The 13955-nt window shown below is 44.1% G+C and overlaps 1 protein-coding gene and 1 long non-coding RNA gene across 12 annotated transcripts in view; one reads left to right on the forward strand and one right to left on the reverse strand.

The window, feature by feature from the left end:
* The window catches only part of TMEM108 (transmembrane protein 108), a 154071-nt gene that overhangs the window by 121324 nt on the left and 18792 nt on the right, over positions 1-13955 (forward strand). The window lies entirely within an intron of this gene.
* The window catches only part of LOC128086040 (uncharacterized), a 52564-nt gene continuing 38615 nt past the window's right edge, over positions 7-13955 (reverse strand). For 2 of the 7 annotated variants that reach the window (XR_008209219.1, XR_008209215.1), the window contains exons 3-5: positions 10306-10498; positions 2831-7672; positions 7-1327 (exon numbers count right to left, since the gene is read on the reverse strand). This is a non-coding gene — a long non-coding RNA (uncharacterized LOC128086040). The remainder of the gene's footprint in view (positions 1328-2830; positions 7673-10305; positions 10499-13955) is intronic. The other 5 variants (XR_008209218.1, XR_008209216.1, XR_008209220.1 and 2 more) reach the window with 5 other exon arrangements.

Genomic DNA, 13955 nt, shown 5'->3' on the forward strand with positions numbered 1-13955 from the left:
TTGCCTTGAGCACCGTATTGATGTCACTTTGCTGAATGTGAGCCAAGCATCCAAAGGGCAGTGAAGCGGTTAACATGATAATCACGTTGCATCCCAGCTCTCCTTACGACAGAGCTCTCTGCTCTTGTTCATGATGCTGCCACGTTTTCCTCTGAGGGCACGTGTGACTTAAGCAAAGTGGCAGAAGGGAAAGAGGCAAGTCAGCATTCATTGGGGAAAAAATATCTGTAGCCAAAAACAGTAATACTGGTGATTACGATAAGCATCAGGAGTGATTACCTTCACTGTGGGATGCTGTCAGCTGGGACTGATACACTCTGAGGACTGAGAACCCCAGTAAGCATTGGGAGAGCTAGAAAATGAGTAACCAAGAGAAAGCAGGAGGAGGAGCTGTCATCTCACCAGGGCTGGTGCTGCTGCTCTGAGAGAAGATGAGAGCTGCAGCAGCTGGAGGAAGTGCAGCTGGCTGCAGGCAGCAGTTAGCATCTGGCTCAGCATCCAGCTCTACTGAACCCTTGTAACTTGGGGCTGCTGACTTCTGGGCAAGTTTAGTCCCTTTGACAAGGATTAGGGCAGTCTGAACCACTGCTGTTCTGCAGAGACAGAACAGGGCACAGGTATAAAATGAGACCTAAGTTAAGGCTTTAGATTGCTGGAGAACCTTCCACAGATGCTGGTGGCCTGAGGATCAGACTCTTGAGTCTCTGCAGCTTAAAGAAATCTGAATCTTATTGAACTCAGAGTCATCCTGGACATTCACCAGCATTCCCAGTCATTGCATAGTCCTTGTCTTCCTTCAACATGGCAGTTTCCTTCCTGCAATAATCTTATTATGAAGATGTCACCATAGTATCTTTCCTCTGCATTTCCCACTGACATTGAGGGACCACTCTGCAGTCAGCCATGGTTCTGTCATTCTTTGCCACTGAATCAGGGTCTGCATTTTAATGGAGAATGTAGCAACACTGCTCATGCAATGCACTTCCCATCTGAACCAGCAAACTGATTGCTGGCATCCATCTGTGACACAGCTGTGATATCACCAGTTGAACCAGGAACACTTCCAACTCTGAGTCCTTTCTTAATGGAGCTATACCATACTTTAAAAACATCCACAATTAATTTATCTCCAGTTGGATCTAAATCCTCCAGCAAACTGCAGATTTATTACCTCTGTCATGTGTAAAATATCTTCTTTATACCTCATATCAGCTTCTTTTCTAACCAGATGCTACTTACGGTTATGGCATACTTACATTATAGTCACTTTCCATCATAAGTATTGTGTTCCTGCATGGCTTTAAATGCTAAAGGACACCTTTCTGCCCTGTTGGAAAGGAGGGGGAGAGCAGAAAATCCATGTATTAGCAAAATTGCTGTCATTTATTTCATTGCATCAAGGCAAGTATAGCTGGAATAACCAATCCATTATAAGAGAGGTAATACATCATTCATTATTTGCAGCTTGCTATGGCAGTCCACTGGCTCAGCACATACACACTTATGGATTCAGTATATGGAAAGGTATAATGAATGTACTGTTGGGATGAGCAAAATTAATGCAGATGTTTGCTGCTCTGCAGTGACTGCTGTGAATCAACTGTTTCCCCCTCCCTCCCCATTTGCCCTTCTCTGTACCTGCAGGCAAATGTTCCTCCTTTTGAATATGCATCCCAGAAGTCCCACCAGCGAGCCAGTCAGCTGGGTATTCTACACGTCAGTGGAACAGAAATAGCACAAGGGAGACAGGGGTGGTTTGCCATGCTGCTGGGCCCTCCTGTGCTGCTGCTGTGCCATGTGTGATGGCATCTGCAGGGAGCTGCAAACTGCCTGCTCCTCTCCTCCAAGTATCTGCTCAGAATCTGCTGGAGGCTCATTCAGTGGCTCCTAGGAAGGCAGGGGCAAGCAAGGCAGCTTGGCTGGCGTATGGGCTTGGGTGTGTTTCTTTTCAAGTCTCTTTGTTCTGATGTCAAATCCCACCTGTTCCTTCGCATGCCGCTCTGTGCTGCCTTACGAAGAAAGAAGCTGCCACGTGAGGTCCTACCTCATCACAGTCACTTGGTGTTTGACACAACGGGGCATGCTTGAGGTCTGTAGTTTATAGATCCTGTACTCATTAACTATGTGTTTGGGAAGTGGATCCGTAAAATAAATTAGCCTCAAGTACATCAGTGCTCCCTACACCACAGGCATCATTCATTCCTGAGCTGCTGTAAGCAGCAGCAGCACCCCCAGGTCTGCTGAGAGCTGCTCCACATGCAGACCCCAGCCAGCTGAGTCTGTACGAAACCCCACTCTCAAAGGGAAGCCAGGGAGAAGCACAGGGTCACCTGTCACCTGAATGTAACTCATTTGGTGTGAAGGACAGCAAAACCTTGTGTTGCAGATGCTTTAGAAATAGCATTGTCATATTATTTTTAAATAAGAATGCTGTATTTTTGCTGAGTGGTAAACATCCTCCTAATTTGTCTCTCTGCCTCTCAGCATTCCCACGTCAGCTAAATGGGAGTTGCATGTGTGCACCTGGGGTAGCACAGCCCCATAAATATGCATATCCTGTAACTCATTTCCAAACAGGAGCGCTTCCTTATTGCAGTTAACTTCTGAAATCAGACAGAAGACCGTGTGTCAGAATCTGCTCTCAGCTCTGCTCCTGTAATCTCTGCAATATCAGTGCATGGCAGGTGCCTCGTAGGACAGGTCCTGCTCCCCTGCATCTCGTTATGAGTGTTAGTGTGGGGATGAACTCAGTGGGGATTCCTTGTAGCATCAGGGGACTGTGCCAGCTTTCTGTCTCAGCAGCGTGAAGCAAAAACAGCAGGGCACATACCTGGGTCCTTGAGGAAATGCTGTCTTCTGCCCACAGTACTTGGCCTTGATTGCCCCCAAAACTCAGCATCCTTTGGTATGGGCACTTTTGCCTCAGTATTCCTGTGTCTGCCAGAAGAGCTTGATCAGGATCAAACCGAGTCATTCATGGCTCACTAGAGCAGTGAGTGCTTGCAGCATTTGACAGCGTGACAACTGAGTAATGACATGTCTTCACATGGTGGCCCCATGTGATATCTTCAGTGGCTGCACGCTCTGCTGGAGACTCCCTGTCCTGGGAGTGACACATGAAGCAGGGTAGCATATATGGTGTTCTGTAATCAGTGCCTTTGGCTAAGGATGTGCGTGCCGTGATGCTCAGAACATTTTAAAGTGCGAATATTTTTGAGCCAAACAAGAACATCTAGAGCCAAAACATCCTTTGCTGCTATTCTGTGCATCATGTGCAACAAAGGAGGTCAGTTTTTAGGCACCAAGCTTAAATTCCTATTTGAAGCAGCATCCTCCATTATGAGCAGACAGACCTGGGCTTTTGCTTCCACAGGCTCAAATTTTAATAGATCTATTTTGCTCTTTCCAAAGTTGCAGAAGATGAGCGTGGGCTCAAATGTTTCTTGAAAAATGAATGGGTTAGCAAGTCACAACAACTGCAGTGTCCCTGCAGTGCCTGAAGGAGTGATAGGATCAAGACGTGTCTTGATGTAAAAGCCATCATTGTGTTGGGTGATGATAAAACCACAGCACAGGCTTAGCAGCAGCTCGTGTGGTTCTGGCTACGAGGCTGAACCTGAAAGAGAGCTCTGCTGAAGCTGGCGGGGAGTGAGGAGCTGGCTAAAGCCATGCAGATGTTCCCAGTGGTCATCATGGCAGAGTTGTGTCTGCCAAACATATGAAACACATTAAAATCACCCCAAACAGCCTATGATTATGTGATCTTGGAGCAAAACTGTCACTTCTAGGAAAGGAGAAAGCCACAGGCCCACTCAGGAACAAGTTGCATCCTTACAAAGCTAATTTATGGCCAAGAATTGAGAATTGTTTATTAGTCCTGTGAAAGTAAACCACAATTACAGCTTCAGCTCAGTTTCTGTTTCCAGGCTCCCCTCCATTTTTCAGCTGCACCAAATTTCCCAAAGCACATTCCTCAGGTGGGGCAAGGTACTTCTCAGGCTTGACTCCAGCCTAAAGGTGAATATTTTTGAGAACTCTCAGCAAAATCAGCTTGGCTGTTTTTATGATATGTGGGCATGAAGAGAAACCAGCTACTCCTATTTGTTCCGGTTGCAGCTTCTCTGCCCTCATAACTCAAGAAGAGCTGATGCTAGGAAATTTGAACTCGCCTTGTTTTATAGACCTCGGTGATGAAGGAGAAAACAGTTCATGTCTGAATAAAATCAATTCGGTACTTCTAGAGTTGGGAGCAATTAGAGTCAAAGGCCAAATTCTGCTTTGAATTGCAGCAGTGCAGTCCCACCAAAATGCTATTCTGAAGGCAGATTCATCTTGGCATGTCCTGTACATATTTATGAAAAAGTTTGGTTTTTTTTTCCTCAAATGCTAAACAGAGATCGAAAGGAAGAATGTCAGATTTATTCTGCATGAAAGGCCCTACTCGTGCTCTGATGCCAGTCTGTGAGTTGAAGTACAAATAATGTGCACTCAGCTCAGAGGAGGTATCTCAGCCATATCAGTGGGAGGCTAGCACGATGATCAGAAACAGAACAATTGCAGATAATGTTCTTTATTCCCCGTATCCATTTATTTCTCATATCCAATATTACTGTTAGAAAATACACACGCTCTACCATTTCATTTTTCTCTATTTCCCTGCCTATTCCTATCTCCATCTTTCTCCCTCCCCACTGTCCTAGAACATCTCCTCTCTCCTTCCTTCTTCCTTTCCTTCCCCACAGCAATGCTTTCCACCTGCTATCTGCAGAGATCTCTGTAATAGTCCTCCCCATTCCAGTCAGCAGTAACTGAAGAGTTAATGCTGTCATTCAAGTGTCAGTTTGGGGCTTTGATATTACATGTTAGTGATATGGAGAAAGATGTACGTGGGAAAGTCTTCCTTTTTTTTTAGAAACGCAGAACACATGTATGGATTGTATTTGATAAATAGAAATGTTGTGAGATCAGTCACATACATCCATTGAGTGGGTTTGAGCCAGCCTTTGGTATGGGGTTTTCATTAGGGAAACATTGTTTCTGTCAAGCTGAGGCCTCAAAGGAAATGCCACAAAATTTCACCAATGGAGCCCTTAGGTAAATTGCCCCTGTATCTTGGGATGGTAAGCTGCAAATGGTTAAAAGGAATAGACATGCTAAAACTTCTTCTATCTGTAGTATATTTACAGAGAGTGGATTTTTCCAGTCCCTGCCCATTTTCGGATTGTCGTGTGCTGTATCAGGTGAGCTTAGGAAGTCAAGATCTCCTGCAGCCGTTCTCTGCCATCCCTTGCAGCAGTGTTCTGCTCAGCCAGCAGCAGGGTTTAGCTCAGGTTGGTGCATCAACATAGAGTCTCATCCATTCTGTTCCAGATTATTTTGCTTCTTGTTAACTGGTCAGAGCACTTGAGCAGCCGAGAGCCGAGCCTCAGTCATTGTGAGGTACGTTTGGAGGTAAGTAAATCTGATTGTGGCTTACTTTGAATGAGCAGTCATCCTTTTAAATGTCCTCTGTCTTCATAAGCTGTATACCGTGCTTACTCAGTATGAGATTTTGCTGTAGGTCTGGATCATGCTGCATCCTATGAGACAGTTTGGCCCGGGGTCTTTTACAGTTTTAACAAGTAGTTTTGCAAATCTGGATTTATATCTGCTGTCCCAAAGGAGAGTGCAATGCTTGGACATTTCAGACCATCTCAGCGTGCTCCACCTGATTCATGGGACTGTCTTTCTTGTGCAGACAGCATCAATTGTTTTTTCTAACTTTTGACTGTTGAAAGATCTTAATGTGCTTACTGGAAGAGGGGCTTGGATCTAAACTATGAAAGACAACATTTTTTTTCCAGTCTGTTTATCAATAGCAAAAGTGAAATATCAAAGTATCACATATAATGTGTATGTTAATAACAATAACACAGATGTGCCCGGCCTTTTTCCCCCACAACTGCTGCTGTCACCTGCCCGTGCCTGTGAGTACGCAGGAGGGATGGATTGTCAATCCACAGATTTCTTCTTTGGACAAGAAGACTCTTCAGCGTAATCATATCCACCTCACTGAAAGAAATGTAAATGTACACCGTCAGGCAGTTGTTAAGAACGGCATTTGCGTAATCCCCATCAGCATCAATTATTCTGTGGAGGTTGAGTTTGATCAGATTCACTGCTGACAACGAACGGGTGACTCTTTTTTTTAAATTGAGATTACAATTGGTTATTTTGTCCTGTTATCTAAAAATATTACTCAGCTTCTCCCTTCCCCTATCTCTTCCTTTCTTCTTTCTCCTTGCAATCAGTGTGTTTGTTCAAGGCTGGTAGCTCAACAGTAGGGCAGAGCACGTTTTGACGTGATCCCATTAATGACCTGTGCTGCAGTTGTTAGGCTGCAGCTCCAAAGGGGTTGCTCTGCACTTCTGACTTTGAGTTGTAAAAATATCATCCAACAATGAAGTACTCTTGGCCTTGCAACTTTCCAGCTACAGAGCCAGCCCCAGGATGGCTCCATGTTGTCTGTGCTTTTTGGGTTTCATAGGGCCAAACGACTCATTGAGCTAAGGGTCTGATCTTTTGCTCTCACTTGCATGTGAGATGGCCAAATTTGGGTTGCCTGTACCAGAAATCCAAAATGATGGGTCAGATCGAATCCCACAAATCATGCTGCAAGAAAAGGCAAACGATCTTCTTCCATCCACCCATTCATCCCTGTGTGACTGGAGAGCAATGATCCATTGACTCTTGACTTCAGTCTTTAGTGGAAAAGCTAGTGCATTGTGGAGTTAAAAGCCTACGTTGAGTCACACAGGACAAATGTTAGCATGTTGTAGAAGAAGATACTGACCTTTATTAAAATTTGAAGGATTTTAAAGACTAATTTCTGTAGCAGCATGCTGGTGTCATCCCTGCTAGGATCTCAGGGTGGTTCTTCTCTCAGGCTGCTATTTGGGCTGCATGGCAGCAAGTAGGAAAAACTTTAGTGTTGAGTGTAGCCCACAGCTTGATCTACCCTCTTCCTGCCCAGGCCATTACTGTTCTGGACCCATCAAGGGAGTGAGATTTAAAACATTTCCCTTTCATGCAGAAATGAAGCAGAGCAGCTGTCTCCACAGTGACTCAGTCTCTCCTTGGGCACGTCTTTCTTGCAGGCATTCCAAGAACCCAGAAGTATGGCTTTCCAGCAACGCCCTTTCTCCTTCATCCATGTCTCTGTCCACACAGGCATCAAGGTCTGGGATAGATGATGAGACAGAGATGTTAGGACAGTTCAGTGCTGCATGTACAATCCTCTTGGATCACAGGGGTTTTAGGGAGGGAGCCACTCTGTAGAGAAGTAAGAAACCAGAGGAAAGCCCTTGCTCAAGTTAAAGCTTAGCATCACTTGTTTTGGTTTCCAACAATTCCTTGTAATGTTTCATTTTAAAAAACATATACATTTATTTTGTTTCTGGAGATCATTTTAAAAATAGCTCCCAAGGACTACTGTCATCATATACAGCCTTCAGTCATGCTCTGCAGAGAGCGGCTGTTCCGTGCAGAAAGGCTCTTTATGCTCAGCTGCTCCTGTGCTCCAGTGAGCACACAGATGATGTACACTTTTTCTGCTTCAGATTAGGGCTGAGTCTTGCACTGCTCTTTCTCTTCCTGTTTCTGGAAATATATCACAGCTGGCCCGACTCCAAACCTGTAAAGTTTTAGCTCCATTAAATAATTACTGTGGCAGTTATTTGTCCCTTAGAAACCACAGGCTTATTCTGGAACCGTAATTTTGGTCTGTGCCTGAAGTACATTCAATCCTTGCACCATCCCTTCAGTCCTTTCTAAGCTATTCCACATGCATTTTTAACACGCGCCAAAGATTTTACACATAAAAAAGAGAAAGTTTGGAAGCAGCCCTGAGTGAGTTAGGTAATATGATGCAGATTCAAGGAATAAGTCTGGATTCCCTTTTTCCTCTACATGTCTGTGCCACGTAGCTTGGAATCTCAGCCTCTGCCTTCGACACATGCATGGTACAGCTAGAGCTTCTTTCTACAGATACGCTGAAAAAAAAAACCAAACAACCAGGAGTCAAGCTTGAACTCAGTGCAAAGAGTTTTTGAATGCACTTATTTACTAAAAGCAAAGATTAATTTGACTGAGGAAATTAAAATTTTGTCAGAAAAAAAATGATAGTGGGCCCAAGGCGCTGCTGATTAATATGAACCATTTGCATCTTGCTAAATGTATGTTTTTGATAATTACCAGTATATGGATCTGTATTGTTCAGAGCCCTAACAGTGAACCTCCTGTGATGGATGCACAATAAAACAGGACTAATTGGGAGCATTAATTTAGGCAGAGGCATAACTTGACGCAGAGCTCTAAGGAAGAGATCCTTTATACCGCCTTAGCAAGCACGATGTGTTTGCCTGCAGTTTGCAAGCTTGGATCACACCACCTTCACAAATGGTTGCAAACTGCTACTATGTCTCTTTTTTTCCTCCTCTCTTTTTGTTTTATTTTCCCACTGATAAATATCTCAGACCCAAGGTCATCTTAAGGAAATAGCTGCAATGCAATAGTAACTTTGCTGTAGGTGCTGCCTTGTTTCTGGCAATGTAACTGACAGTGAATGAGAATGCAGGAACAGCTCCCGGCAGGGACACCTTTGAATAAATATACCGTAAATAAGCCCAGCAGAACGGCGGAGCAATGCATCTGCATGCGGTACGTCCCTTCAACAATCCGTGCTCTATGCCTGTAACAGCACAGGAGCTAAGTAAATTGATGGCAGATAATTGTGTGCAGTGTGGTACATTGGCTAAACACCGTCCTGTGAACAGTGACAAATACGCAGCTGTGCTCTTTGTTTTGATACAGGAATGTGAGAATAGGCTTCAAGGTTGCCCAAAAAATGATCATTTTATGTTTTGATCTCCATTTTTAGTCAACATTACCTGCACATTTTCAAGTGGAATGTATAGAGTTGCAATTGGCTATCCAACTCAAAATTGGATCATGTCCCTTTACTGGGCTTTTATAAGACCTCTCTTCAAAGAGAAAAATATCCCTCGCTTCACAGTCACGCCTTATTCATGTTATTTCTTTTGGCAGCATGCACATTATTGAGCAACTTGTCATGAATGAAGGGCAGGAAAAGTAAAACTTGATACAAAGTGACGAGCACCTTGAGAACTCACTACCAACTGCAGCCATTGCCATCAAATCAGACTGGCACATCAGTTTCACAAAAACAAGGTCAAACATCCTGCTAGTATTATGGTTGTGTTGCTCTGTATTGTATATATTTTACAAGAGCTGCTCCAAAAGTAAATTATGTTGGTCTGCAACATCAGAGGCCAGTATTGGTGGTATGGCAATAGAGGCTGAAACCTTCCCACCAGTATTCCATTACATGTTGTTGCCATGTGACAGATGGCAGCAGAGGAGCAGTATGACAGAATGGTGTCTGATATGGAAGAACATATGAAGCAAAGTGTTGGAACTCACAGCTTTGTTGCCCTTCTCTGGACACACTCCAGGGCCTCCATGTCCTTCTTGTAGTGAGGGGCCCAAATTGAACACAGCACTCGAGGTGTGGCCTCACCAGAGCTGAGTACAGAGGGGCAATCACCTCCCTGCTCCTGCTGGCTGCACTGTTTCTGATACAAGCCAGGTGATAACTTGTTTTTTAACATTCCTGGAGCAAGCAACTCCTTTCTGTATTTTTGATATGAAAAGAACTGGAGTCCTGTTTAAATATTCTGCTTGACTGAAACATAGATTTCCAACACATCACATGAAGGAAGCAGTGAAGCAGCCAGATAGTGGTGGTGCTGATGGCTTCCTGTCGGAATGGTTGGGATGGCTGGGACTGCTGCCTGTGGCCACCAGCACTGTAGCTGGGAGAGAACAAAACCTGATCCCCTCTGCTCCTCTGTCTGCACATTCCAGTTATTAATTGCTGTTAGTCTTTACAGTTTCCTGTTTCTCCTTTGGAGACATTGGTCTTCAGCTGCCAGTCATATTTTATCTTTGCTGTTTCCTTTAGTTTTCCTGTGTTCTCCTCTCAGAGTCATTTACATGCTGAATAATGTGACTCATGGCGTGGTTGTCCTGATTTACACCACTGTAGCAGAAGCCACCATTTTTCCCACAGGGGTTTCCTGACACTGCTATCGATGGCCCTCTAATTGGTCCCTCAAGCACGCCTGCCTTTATTTATTTCCATCTAGTCCTTTCAACTCGGATCGAATGGGGCTGAAACTCAGCACTTTACTTTAAAATTATGTCCTCTGTACAATGCTTCTTGATATTCCTTCTCTGTGTCCTGACCTTTAGTGAAGCTGTTGCTAATATATTCTCTTAGCCACGGTAGTTAATGTTAATGCAAAGACTGATGTCCTCCTGCAGCTTCCATGCAGATATGCCACGCTGAGCGCCCTGGCTCCAAACAGGATCTCTTCCCTGTGTTTCCCTTTACTCCGGGAATCATTTTACTGCTCCAGTGCAGTGACAGCTGGGGATGCTTAAAACAAGAGGGAGAAAAGGGAAAATGTAATAAGTGCAAAGTGTGACAAGACACTTCTGTCAGCATCATCATTACATTTCATGGGATTGTAACATCTGACTGCCATTCTGCTCCTCCAGCACGTGTCTGCAGAGAACCCAGAGCAGTGTCTAATTGTAGCTCATCCACAACGCTCCAACATAAAGTTCACAACTTGTCACAGTTCTGCTCTGCCCCAGCTTCAAGGTTATGTTTTGTGTATTAATAAATTAAGTTCAGACCAAAGGAAAGCCTGCTTCAGAGAGGGGTAAGCAGCGGGAACATGTTATTAGCTATGGCAGGGATGAATTTGTCTTTCCAAATGCATCACTTGGTACAATTACACTTACATCTTTTTGGAAGACACAACACATAGTTGGGTTTAAAATTTATTCCTGATGTGTCAGGAAACCTCCAGTCTCCCCTGGGAGCACATCAGTTGTACAAAGGACAGTGCAGTGAGGTCAGCTGCTGCCGCTGAGGCAGACACTGAAACCACTCAAAATTGGAGCTTCTCATTGCATGGCATTTCTGTACTCCTACTGGGATGTCATGTACTGCACTGCCTCTGGCTGCAGCCAAGCAGCCATGTAAAATCATAGAATCACAGAATCAGAGAATCACAGAATGACTTGAGTTAGAGGGGAAGCCTATGGAAAGGGCTGCCACCCACTGGATCAGGCTGTCCAGGGCCCCATCCAGCCTGGCCTTGAATGCCTCAAAAGATGGGGCCAGAAGGTTCTCAGTTATCACAGGGGAAGGTGAGATAAGGTGTCACCTTATTGTTGATGGTGCATCCTGTCACCAACAACACAACAGGTTAGGGAAACAGGAGTCAGGGCTGGATGAGCAGCCAGGCTGAGCTCCCAAAGAATCCCCAAATGGCCATGTGCTGACAGGACGAGATAGCAAAGCTGATGCCTGTAATCTCTTCACAAGGGCTGGTGTGTGAATAATCAGAAGGTTTAGGGCTGTCAATACAATTTCCTTCCAAAATAAAACCAGGTGCAGAGTTAATGGCATTTCAGGAGTGGGTGGAGTAGATTCTTTTCTGTATATAGAGGCAGGGTTAGCCAGAAAGAAGGAGACAAGTAAAATAGGTAACTTGTAAAGTACTGTGTGAATAATGCTGCTATAGAGCTTATGTTTATTAGTACTATTGTCTAAACAGTGATTCTGTGTCGTTGGTTCAAAGAAAGATGTGACAGCACCACCTGTCCCATCTGAGGCAGGATGAAACTCCAATGACTCAAGTCCACTGTGAACACTTAAACAAAGGCTCAAGGAAAGGTTTTCATGTTTAAAATTTTATCCATATGTATTATCTCTTCAGTACACACTTCATGCAAGTACCCCTGTAAGAACAGAAAATCACTTGAAAATCAATGATTTTACTTGTCTCTGATTTGTAAAGTCTTTGTAACCCTCATTGACTGCAAAAGGTGTTTTGGACATGCAGTGTGTGCAGATGGAAAGGCAAGACCAAAGCATGCTCAAAATAACATACAGAAGCAATACACAGATATTGGTAGTGGAATTCTTTAAAATGGCCAGCATGCATGTAAAAAGTGCCATCCACATGGAAGGCTGAAACATTGCTCTGCATTGTGTAACAGCATTTGTGCTGAACAGGGAGTTGCAGAAATGAGTTGACAGAGCATATTTTTTGAAGTGAGGTCCTTATTGCAACGTCATTCATATTTCTAGTAGAATTACTAATCCTCTGACTAATCGAGTAACTGTATCACCTCCTCACCCTGGTGTTCTTTGTGTATGATACTGCATATCTCCAGCTATTGAATCTCATTCAGGAGCAACGATACCGAAATACAAGCAGCAGAGTCTGCTCTTGTTAGCAGAAATTATATCCAGCAGCTGCTGTGACCTTACTTACAAGAACCTATGATTTACTGCAGCACCTTGGACCATCATTCCTTCCCAGCCAATACCTAGCTTCAAAGGTTGGCAGAAAAAATCCATATCTCAATATCTGTACTATCTTTCAAATCACCTCATAGAACAAAACAGACCTTCCTGATCCCTGCAGTGAGCAGCTGATATTTTCAAGAATGGAACTTGATCCCACCCTTTTCTCTGGGTACATCCTCACACTACGTACAGCCTGGCCACTGTCAGGGTTTAGACAGCACTGAGCATCACAACTCACTTTTTCTGTAGCAGCCTTACATACACCCACTCCAGAGGCTTTCCCAGCCCCTTAGAACCCAGCAGATAGCAAGGCTCTCACATTGCAGCCTTTCTGGCTGCTTTTAGTGTAATCTCACATCCATGGTCAGCCCTGGGAATTAGTCACAATCACATTTTTTTTCCAAAGCTAGAAGCCTTCTCCCATACTGAAAATGCTTGACTCCCTTGATCCTGATTTGGTTTGGTTCTCACTTGCCCAAAAGGTGAAGGCATTCACAGAGGCAGTAACAGCACAAGTCCTCAGCAGGTCATTTACTCTGAAGCACAGTGTCCCTTTTCCTTAAACTGAGCAATGGTCAAAAATCAAAGTGAAGATTTCTTGCCCATAAATGTAATAGTTTATGCCCAAGTTGCTTTCTAATTGTGTGTTACAAGTTCTCATAACAAATCAGTGAAGGCTCCTCGTTACAAGCTTTCATTTGACATTGAATCCAGGGATAACCAGGCACTTGGAGGTAATAATGAGTTTGAAGGGGGCATAAGTAATAAATCACCCACATTACTTTCTGTGAACAGATGAAAGGACTGAAATACCTTAAGGGGTTGTAGAAGACAGGCTGTGCACAGCTGTAACATTCCGTCTGGCTGCAGCATCAATGTTTTTGTAACTCCAACTGGAAAACTGGAGCACAGCTTTTGCAAGTGGGGAAATAAATGTTTGCAGAATCAGAGCAAGGGGATCCACAAGTCGGGCTCTCTGTTCTGCCTCCTTGCCAGATTTCATATAGCATGTTACAGTACTTGAAATCAGCCATGGAGCAAAGTTACTGGGGAAAAGGGACAAAAAGAAAGAGAACCTGGTAATAAATCACATTTCCTTCAGATAGACAGGCTAAAAATGACTGTGCTGTAATGAAAGACTATCTTGAATCTAGAATGAATGTTCTTGATTGATAGGTAAGTTGGTGTAAATTAGTAGGAGCTGGTGGATCAGCCCCGAAGAAATTAGTTTTGGGAAAGACATGTCTCCTGGTGCTGGAATCAGAAGTCTGTGACTTGGTTACTTAAAACTGCAAGGATTTGGAAAGGAGTGCACACCAAGAAGCTCCACCACACCACCATTGCTCTCCAGGTCAGCAGGCACCAACTGTGCATGCAGGGTCAGGCACAGATCATTGACAGCATGCTTCAAATGGACAGGGCTTGTCCACTTACCTTCTAGTATGGGAAAAAGTGCTTCCTAAAGCATCACCATAGCAAGGCTCCAACCCCTGCCCTCATCCACACT

This window comes from Tympanuchus pallidicinctus, unplaced genomic scaffold (assembly GCF_026119805.1).
Source record: "Tympanuchus pallidicinctus isolate F22 unplaced genomic scaffold, pur_lepc_1.0 scaffold3, whole genome shotgun sequence".
In the NCBI taxonomy this organism is placed as follows: Eukaryota; Metazoa; Chordata; class Aves; order Galliformes; family Phasianidae; genus Tympanuchus; species Tympanuchus pallidicinctus.